Source organism: Gadus morhua, chromosome 5, assembly GCF_902167405.1.
Source record: "Gadus morhua chromosome 5, gadMor3.0, whole genome shotgun sequence".
In the NCBI taxonomy this organism is placed as follows: Eukaryota; Metazoa; Chordata; class Actinopteri; order Gadiformes; family Gadidae; genus Gadus; species Gadus morhua.
The window spans coordinates 16,183,134-16,193,133 of NC_044052.1; positions in this window are offsets into that span (position 1 = coordinate 16,183,134).

The following is a 10,000-nucleotide window of genomic DNA, read 5'->3' on the forward strand; positions in this document are numbered from 1 at the left end:
TGTGTGTGTGTGTGTGTGTGTGTGTGTGTGTGTGCGTGCGTGTGTCGGGGGGGGGGGGGGAGTAGTGCAGCTCAAATAGGCAAAGCTAGCGTTGCACGCGTGCGACTTTCACTCTAAAATGGGTCATGCGGTACAGGTAGGATCCAGTCACACATAAAATGAGTTTGCTGCAAGTAAACTTTGAGGAATGATTTCCTTTGTCAGGGGGGCTGATGTGTGATGGTGTTTGGCGGGTGTGCGTGCGCGGTTATATGTGTGTGAGTGTGTGCGTGCGGGAAGGGGGGGGGAGGGAAGTGTGTGCCGGTGTGTGGGAGCTGTGTGGTTGTGGGGTCTTTTGAAATGTGAGGCAGAGGCGGTGTGGGAGGGGGTGCTAATTTAAGAGGCTTAATAATGACCCCCTACCACTCGCGGCAGGAACTGCCTCCACTCGCCCATCACATCACATGCATGGCGTGGCATGAGAACAGGAGATGCATGTCATTTCTGACACGGCTTGCCATTTACATGGCCGCGGGGGAACGTGAACGCAGGGGCTACGGGAAACCTCAGGCTGGGCTGCCTTCTCTTTTCAAGCCAAAGAAGTGAATGTCTTGATATATAGCGCAATATCTATTATTAGGTTCTTTTTCTTTCCTTCGTTTTAGCAGTGGCCCCCACCAGCTTTTGGAGAAAAAGGAAGCAGACTTTTGTCCTATTTCTGACCGCTTATTCAATGGAACAATAACTACTTCAATGAACGAATTAAGGAATTCATTTGATGCAATGCATACAAAAATCGAATAATTATGGGCTCAAAGAATTGTCAAGTTTCTTGAATATATAAATAATACCTGTTTAGACTTGCAACATGCACCTAAAGACAGAATACCATATCCACTCCATGCTTTCTGATCTATCGGTTCATTCATTCTCAATCTGAGAGAAAAAAATCCACACAAGTGAGAATGAGTGCATCATAGAGAGTACATATTCAATACAATCTTTGTTAATATCAAGATATTCCATGAGCTCAATAATACCCTTTTTAACTCTTTCTCCTCTCCTGGCAAACACAACAATGTTTGTTATTCTTATTGGTCGTATTGAGCATGTAGACAAGATATGTATCTCACGAATATGATAAAGTAAGGTTTGTCGAGATGAATCAATGGCACATGGAAACAAAATGCCTCACACCTCACAGGTATCTAAATATTATTTCCTTGGTAAGCTACCAAACACATTCCGTTTAACCTTACGCTTAACACTTTCACACCTTCTGGTTGGCTGGCTTCTAAGACGAAATATCAAATAAAAATCTATTTAAAATGGGAGCCCCTCCTTCAAGTGGCCCCTTGATGCGAATGTCCCCATAATTCAAGTGGCATGGTGTGTCCAGTGGTGGAGGTTTTGCATGACAATTTGGCCCCTGCATCTTCCCTGTGTCTGCCCAGCTCAGCTCAGAGTTCTGCTGTCTTTGACCTATGGATAATCCAGCTTCCCCTCTTCAGGCCCTGCAAACGTCCTGGTCATTACACTTTAGCACGACCCATTCCCCCCTCGCCGTTTAGCCACACATCTGACATTGAATTTCAATTGTATTGATTTGTTTATTTTATTAGTATGTTGCATTACTTACATGCAATGCAGTTGCATATGTGCTTGCACAGATGGGATTAGTTTAGCTTATTTTTCTTAAATATTTTATATTATCGATTCAAGAGAGATATGAGTCGTATCAACACAGGTTCAAACTGTTTAGGATAGGATAAAGCCTGCATTTATAGTTCACACAGCAACTTATTGTTTTTCTTTTGCCAAAACGGCAAAAACTTTAACATTCTAACTCAAAAGAAAATGACAAACCTTTTTGATGACGGCAACAAAACCATACTTATAAAGACATTATGGCCAGGATCAATCCAATGTCGGAGTATTTACTCTGCCAAAAACAGCATTGGCCGCCCCACCGCATCCATTGGCTCTGACAGAATGAGAGTCCTGTCTGTACTTCTTGGTCCAGGTCCAGGGATGTGTGGGACGGTCTGATGGGGATACCACATTCACTACCCCTGATTGATTGCCATTTCAAATATCAAAGACCATTAATAAAAACTTGAATTGGGCCTGGGACAGCAAAAAAAAGAGATGAGTAAAAACCTGTATTATAACCTGTGTTATAGATTATAAAACAGAGTGTAACAATAAATAAGCTTTTTGTAGAAGAGAGGACAGGTAACAAGCTATAACCGTAATTAAATTCCCTTATCATTGGTGAACATTGAAGCATTGAAGCACATAAAAAACAAACACACACACACACACACACATACATGCACACACACACATGCACGTACGTACGCACATGCATAAACACACATGCTGACAAAACACCAAGCCACTTATCAGCGTGTTCCCGTGTTCAAACTTGGAAACCTCAGAGCCCACTGTACCGCTTCAGCCTTCCTTTGATGATTTTCCGAAATTAGTCGTCTTTAATCACATGTGGCCCGATGTTCCTGTGTTGAAACGCCTCGTCTGTTGTTGCATTTCCCCCCACCTTCCTGGAATTTTCCCGGAGTTTGTTTTCGGAACTGAATTTGTTGGATTACACTAACATGCCACCGATCCACCACCGAGGCTCCGTAATCCAAAGGGAAGCTGGGCTGTTTAATCAGGAAGCCCCGATAGATAAACAATAATAAAACCCTTCTGCTAATGAAACAGACCCAACCTTATGAAGAGCTTACCAACGGGGCCTGGCGTCTCAAACTCACAGGCATTTGTCTAAAGCCGTTTGGTTGTTTTTTAACAGCCTGGCTATTTTAACTGTTTTTTTTTGTTTGTTTTTTAAATCCGGCGCAAAAATAAATTATTTGAATGGCTCACGGATTACAGAATCTGTGTGTGGTTATTCATGACTCTTCAAACACACTCTGCGTGCCAGGTGATAAAACAACCCCGTCGTAACCATCGCTATTGTTTCATTGTCCTCCCCCCCCCCCCCCCCACCCCCCCCCCCCCCCGTTCCTAATTCAGTTTATTTAAAACACTTCCTTCTCTAGGTACTGGTCCTCCTTGATTTGTCAAAAGCTGGTTGGAATGATCCCAGAGAATGCCTGCACACTTTCAACCGTGCTAGCAAAGCAGGGAGGCATATGTGTGAGTGTGTGAGGCCGGGGGAAAAAGAATTGATTGGAAGAATCAGTGTTTTTTTGTGGGGTCGAGAAGTGGGTTACATGTTACAAGAGGTCTGTACCGCAGTGGTTGATTAAGATTTGAATTGGTTATAGACCTTGCAGGATTAAATATATTCACACCTTCTTACTCCTCCTCATCACCTCATTTAGTACCTTCCCAATAGATTGGCAGAATTTAATTTAAAGAAGGCCGACCTTCTGACCTATTGACTGATCAAAGGACGTCTTTAGTCCCCCTGGCTAAATGCATGTCATGCTTTCTTAAGACCCTCTGGGTTTGGACTCTAACATGGAGTTTATGTTGCTTATAATGCATCAATGCATTGATGAACCAGGGATAAAATGTCACTCCAAGATGCTACAGATGACAGAAAAACCGAACACTGCCCTATAGATTTTCATACGTTTGTGACGCTATTCAATAACAGTGTGTCGGCTTCTTTAACCTTGTAAACAAGAGCTCTAGGAGGTTGTGCCTTAAATCTTTGTTCTTGCATGTGGGAGCCAGAAAACCCCTCCTAAAAAATCCACCCTGAAATAAGTTTAAAATAAAATACAACTTTAAATGTTTTTCAAAACCTGCCCAGAGTAAGCAAAACAAACATTAAACTCTTTGAAAGTCCACCTCTTTCCTCCACACCCCAATCCCCCACCCGACTCCATCCCCACCATCACCACCACCACCACCATCTCCACCATCACCTCTCTCTAGGGCCAGGGGTATTTTAATTGGCCCACTTCCGAACTGTAATTTTTTTTTAATTGCTTGGAGACACTTGGCTCCTTTAAATGAAAAAAAAAAAAAGAGTAAAAAATCAATGCAGATGTAATAATATCTGTAATTGTCTGCCATGCTCCGGGGACACCACAAAAGCCTTGGATCAATGGAGGAGCGCCGGGAAGCCGGTAGGGGTTAATTTTTCCCTTTCTCCGGGTAATGACAGGGAGGCAAGCGCTAGGCTCTTGGCATGGAGGCACACAACTTGTGCAGTTCCTATTGTCTCTGCTACTCCTAATTGGGCCAAATGCAGTTAGTTCCCTCTGGCAGAGGCTGTCGAGGCGGTGATTAATGAAGCCTCAAGTCACGCTAACCTGATAAAAAAGGAAAAGGGAGCAAGAGAGGGAGAGTGAGGGAGAGATAGAGGGAGGGAGGGGTCAGCCTTCTTTGTGCTCTTTGTGCATCCTTTTTTTGTTATTTCTTGTGCCGTTTCCACTGTCTTTGTCAATTTTCCCAAACTTATTTTCTCTAAGTGAGCAGGTGAAGTGCTTTAAATTAGTTAAAGTTTTTTGCTTTTCTTCTGGGTGCGTTAGAAGATGGTGGGGGGGTGTATGTGTGTCTGTTTGGGTGTGTGTCCGAGTGTGAAAGGGTGTGTGTTTACGTGTGTGGCGTGGAGAAAGAGGGATTGTGCGTGCGCAAGAATGAGTGTGTGTGTGTGTGTGTGTGTGTGTGTGTGTGTGTGTGTGTGTGTGTGTGTGTGTGTGTGTGTGTGTGTGTGTGTGTGTGTGTGTGTGTGTGTGTGGGGGGGGGGGGTTGCGGACAAGAAGAAGGAGGTGGGGGGGGCCTTAGGAAAAGTCCCATGCCTCCTCTCATTAGGCATGATATCACACATTCTAGGAGAGTTGGTGAAAATTGGCGGTGCCTGGAGTGTTTGCTGAAGTACGGTGGTGTGTGTGTGTGTGTGTGTGTGTGTGTGTGTGTGTGTGTGTGTGTGTGTGTGTGTGTGTGTGTGTGTGTGTGTGTGTGTGTGTGTGTGTGTGTGTGTGTGTGTGTGTGTTTGGACTTCTGGTCGGAGGTTCTTTGCCGCCTGCTTTCCTGCCACCGTCTCCAGAGACATGTGTCAGGAATCTGGGGTCAGAGATCACAGGTATTAGCCTTCCAGGATCGCCGTGGCCTTTGACTAATTACCTCATTAAGACGGGTACCTCTGTGGCCCCGGTACTGACTCCTTCCCGTTGACGAAAAAACACACACACACACACACACAAAAAAGGAGGGAATGGAGGAAGACCTTGTCTACAGTGACCCTGGTCAGTGTGACAGTATGCCAGAGGGGGGGAGGATGGCATATATTTTAAGCAATTTTCTTTCATGTTGGACTAACACTAAAAACTTTAAGGAAGATATTTGAGGGAATAATCATCGTTTGGGCCTTAGGTCTGTTGTGGTACCGGGCGGTCATTTATTTCCAACATCTTCATTCTGCTGTAACAGTGTTAGAAGATATCTGATGGTGGAAGGGAGGTAATGTAGTCCAGCTTCTGATGTGATCAGTAGTGGTCTTCAATCAATGTCCCCTTAATAGATGATGATGATCGACTACAAAGAAGCTGCCGGTCAATTAAAGATGCTCCCCAAAGAAATGCAGAACATTCTTTTCTTCAACAATTTATCAGCTTCACACATGTGTATAAATCATTGCGTGACACTTGTACATGCCAGCCTTTTAACTTCTGCATATTTTAGAGGTATTTATACACAGTATATACTGTAGGCTGCATATCTCCACATTTCCATGGATACGCATGGTTTTTCTCCAAATGAATTGTCAACATAGTTTTCTAATTTCTCTCAAAGACTCATTTTCAAGTAATTTCATTCCAGGGCTCCGCAGCAAGATTACTTGTAGCTGAAATTGTCATTGCATTATTCCAAGAATTTGATTAATGTTTGTATTTGGGCATGTTAATTGTCTCTGGAATTCCATAGGCGCTTTAATTTCTCAATGAAAAATGCCCTATTACCATAAAACGAATGAATGATAATTGTGGAACAATGTAATGTCAATAGCCTTCTGATTAATCCCTCTGAACACAGGCGAATGGCTGGCGCACCAAGTCACTAAGTGATAAGCAATTTCATTTGTTCCTAATTACTAAGAGGCCCATTTTGCTGCTGTCAAGATGAGATTTCAAAACCCCCTTAACCAGTCAAGGCTAATACATTTATAAAAGCATCCCTTTTTCACCCTGCTTGCTCTCGTTCTCTCTCTCTCTCTCTCTCTCTCTCTCTCTCTCTCTCTCTCTCTCTCTCTCTCTCTCTCTCTCTCTCTCTCTCTCTCTCTCTCTCACTCTCTCTCTCTCTCCTTCACCCGTTTTGGAAGCCATTCAAGTCCAATTACATACAGGAGGGCATGGCTGCTTACAGTAGCCCCAAGAGGTACTTGATGACAAAGGTTTCTGACAGACGGCAGGGGGGTTTCTCAAGTTCTTTTGGGGTCCCTCTTTCATTTTTTTTTACCTTTATTTACAGAAAATACTAATCAAACTAACCAACAAGTGCGTGTGACGTGTGATCTATGATTAGCTCCCTTTCTCTGCCTTGTTGTGGGACATATCTTCCTCACCGTTTCATTCGGTGGGGCTCAAAGAGCTTCCTCAATTTCACCCAAAAAGCACCCTCAACATCGCTCTATAGTCCCTCGCAGTCCCCTCCCAGACCTGAATTCTTCATTTGGTCACACTTGCCTGCCCCTGAATGGTCACCTTTGAGCAGATTAACCCTTTCATTAAAAACGCCTGAGCGAGGTCAGCCCCAGTGCTGGGCTCAGCACAGCCCAGGCCCAGCTGCTTTGATCTATCAGCTATGGAGAGAAAAATATGACCAAGCCCTCATAAGCCCCGCCATGTGATTTGTTTTTGTAAATTTGTAGAAATTATTTCTAATCCTATTAAGAGTCCCACCGGGAGTAAAAACCATTGCGTTAAAATACATGATGCCTTTGTAAACGTGGATATGGTGAAGGCCAGGGATGAAGGAATGTTTTGAGTGTCAATGTTGGTGCGCTGCAGTGGATGGGAGCTATGGGAGCTATGGGAGCTATGGGAGCTGTGGGTGCTTTGGGAGGGCTTGCGGAGGCCCTCGGGACAACTCCTAATCTAATCTCAATGAGTTCCTACAGTTTAGCTGTATTCCGTCTGCCTCTCTTTCCCACTCTCTGTGTCTCTCTCTCTCCTAGTACTGTGTGTTATGAGCCGGAAAAAAAGAAAATAGTTACACTTTGTATGTTCCCACCTCTCGCTTCAACCCCTCCTCCTCCTCCTCCTCCTCCTCCTCCCTGGTCCCGATAAACGGTCCGGTTCTGTAGCGGACAAGGAATAATTGTGACATTACGCACGGCCCGGGCCCCCAGGGGCCCCCGGATAAGCAGGAGGGTGGTGGTTGTGTTGCACATAACCAGAGGGAGAGAGCGAAAGAAAAAATAAAATCGCAATTTCTACACCTCCCATCTCCCTTTCAGAGGCCGACACTTGGGAGAACAAAAGTCAGTGTCTCAGCCTAAATCTCGCCTGACAACGCGTAGCCGCCTGCGCTATTTTGGGTTCTTTGTGGTGCCAATCTTGTATCTTTCCCCCCGACGTTTTTTTTTCATAAGAAAGAGTGGATTTCCTCGGGACTCTGCCCTTTCGCAACATCCATGGTGTATTCTGGCTGGTAAAGGCCCTCCTCCTCAATCCAAGGCCGTCGCTCTCTGTGCTGACCTTAGAAAGGGGGAAATTAAGACAGCGTATCAGGCTAAGACCCCTATCTTTAGCCGGAGCCGCTGAAAAGGACATTATACAGATGCTTTATGGCGGGCAGCAACACAGTGTGGAATAAAAGGTACAGAACCTGGGAAAGTTTGTGTCCATGGGCGCACCGGACAGCAAACCATTAGTAAAAAAACATTGTACACATTCCTAACGTTACAGATGGTATTCAGGACAACAGATTGCCTGATTTGTGAAAAACAAAGTGAAAAATCCATATAGATGGTTTTGATATATATATATATATTTGATCAATATAAAATAAAATTGTATAGAAAATGACTTCAGAATCTCGTCCTTTCATTACTATGACTCTCTCGGAATTTATTTCAGTTCATTCTCTTCCTCTCCTCCCCTGTTTTTCTCTCCCTTTCTCCCTTTCTCCCTCCCTCCCTCCCTCCTCACCCTCCTCCTCCTCCCCCTGTCGGCCCGGCTCATTGGCATCGGGCCACGGCGCTTCACGTTAATTTGCTGCAGTGACCGAGTGTACAGGTCTTATCCGGGCTCTGTTTTTATTCGGGTTGGGAAGCTGAGTCCCACTAAATTACACAGGCCTAATTGGCCGTGTTTTGCAGTTAATTTCCATAAAAAGTCTAAGGGGAGTGTCACCTCGATGCGGGGCAGGACGGAGGGGCTGGAACCGGAGCCGCAGCTACACCTCAGCCAGCCATTAATCAGGGGAGCACACATTTGCCTGCTTCTCAGGGTTCAGAGGTCAAGGAGGAGGAGCAGACATCCACATCTGCACCAGCACAGCGTACATTTAGAGGAGCGTAAATAATTTCGGACCCGTCTTCTAAATTCAGCTCCTTTTTTTTTCCTCCTTTTCTTTTATGAAGGACTTTGTGTCTCCACGTAAGCAGAAAAAGAAGTGAAACTTCTGGAAGCTTTCACGGCAAGGAGCGGGAAGCTACGGAGGCAGATTTCAAAACTGAAATCTCTCTCTTACATACTAAACGATACGAATATCATAGGATCGTCGGCTAACCTCTCCTTTGACTAAAATACGCATTCTCAGGCTTATTCAAAGAGAAGTTATACTCTTCCTAATACTTCCATCCCATAATGCACCCATTAACAATTATTCTTCTGCCTTTCAGCCTCCGTCATTTCTCATGGAAGTGCTCATCACCAACTGCATATTTATGTATTTACTGTAGCATACATTGAAGCTCGGTCCCTATTCCTAACACAGAGATCAGTAATGTGTTGGACGACCACCACTTAGCATCCCATAGCCCCGGGGTACTAGGTTTTTATGGCTCAGGCAGTGGTCCAATGTAGAGTAAAAGTGGAGGGATGACCTGAATAAAACCGTTCCATGGTAAAACAACTCAGGAGGCATCACATCCTGATAAAACACTAGGTACTTTCCTCTGTGTTTGTGTGAACGTCATTTGACAGGGTACATATATTGTCCTTATTCTTTTATGATGTGAGCTCAGGTATACCTTAGTGATTTGAATATGTAGCAGATGCCATAGTAGACTACCGAATCGCAGAGCCTGCTGTATGTCTTCCTTAAGCGCCATTTCAGTTAACATGAGTTTCTAAACAGTCCAAATACTTTGCAGAGATGAAATAAAGCAATTTAGTAAATTTCCAAATGTATGAATTGCAAAAAAAATAAAAACCACTGCGTTAAACTTAAACATACCCTGTAGTTCTACAGCTAAACAATCCCCCTTCAACCATACAAACAATAACAGGCCTGGGAGAGAGAGAAAAAATGTGTGGGGTCTGTGTCTTTAACATTGCTTAGCCAGAAAGGGGAGCCGAGCATGACTAAACTGGCTTTATTTATTCAGTTTAAAGTGTCCATTTTGGATCCATGGAATACACTAGCCCCCAGTGGTACACTTAAGTGGCTCGCAAAGAGATTCTGAGGATGGCGCTGCCAAGTGGTGCTTTATGGGGACAATTTAACATAATGGTCGAATAAATACTGGTGTAAAAAAAACACCTGTGAACATTGGTGGCAGCTCGTGGCCCATTACTATATTTTCTGTGTGACAGTTTAGCAATGTTCAACAGATTCCATTCCATTTTACAAAGGTAGAATGCACATTCAAGTTTTATGCGCCGAATGTGAAACGTAGTAGCAGGCGATCCACCTCGCACAGGCAGGGCAGAGTACAACAGAGCACTGCACTGGGACAATCATATCAACAGAAAAGCTCCTTAATAAAACTCTTAATGATACAGTTTTTGTTAGACCTTGTTAATAACCAAATGCTATCCACTGTTGGATGACAGGTTCTTAGCACGGTATATTTTCTTACAAAATGAGCTGT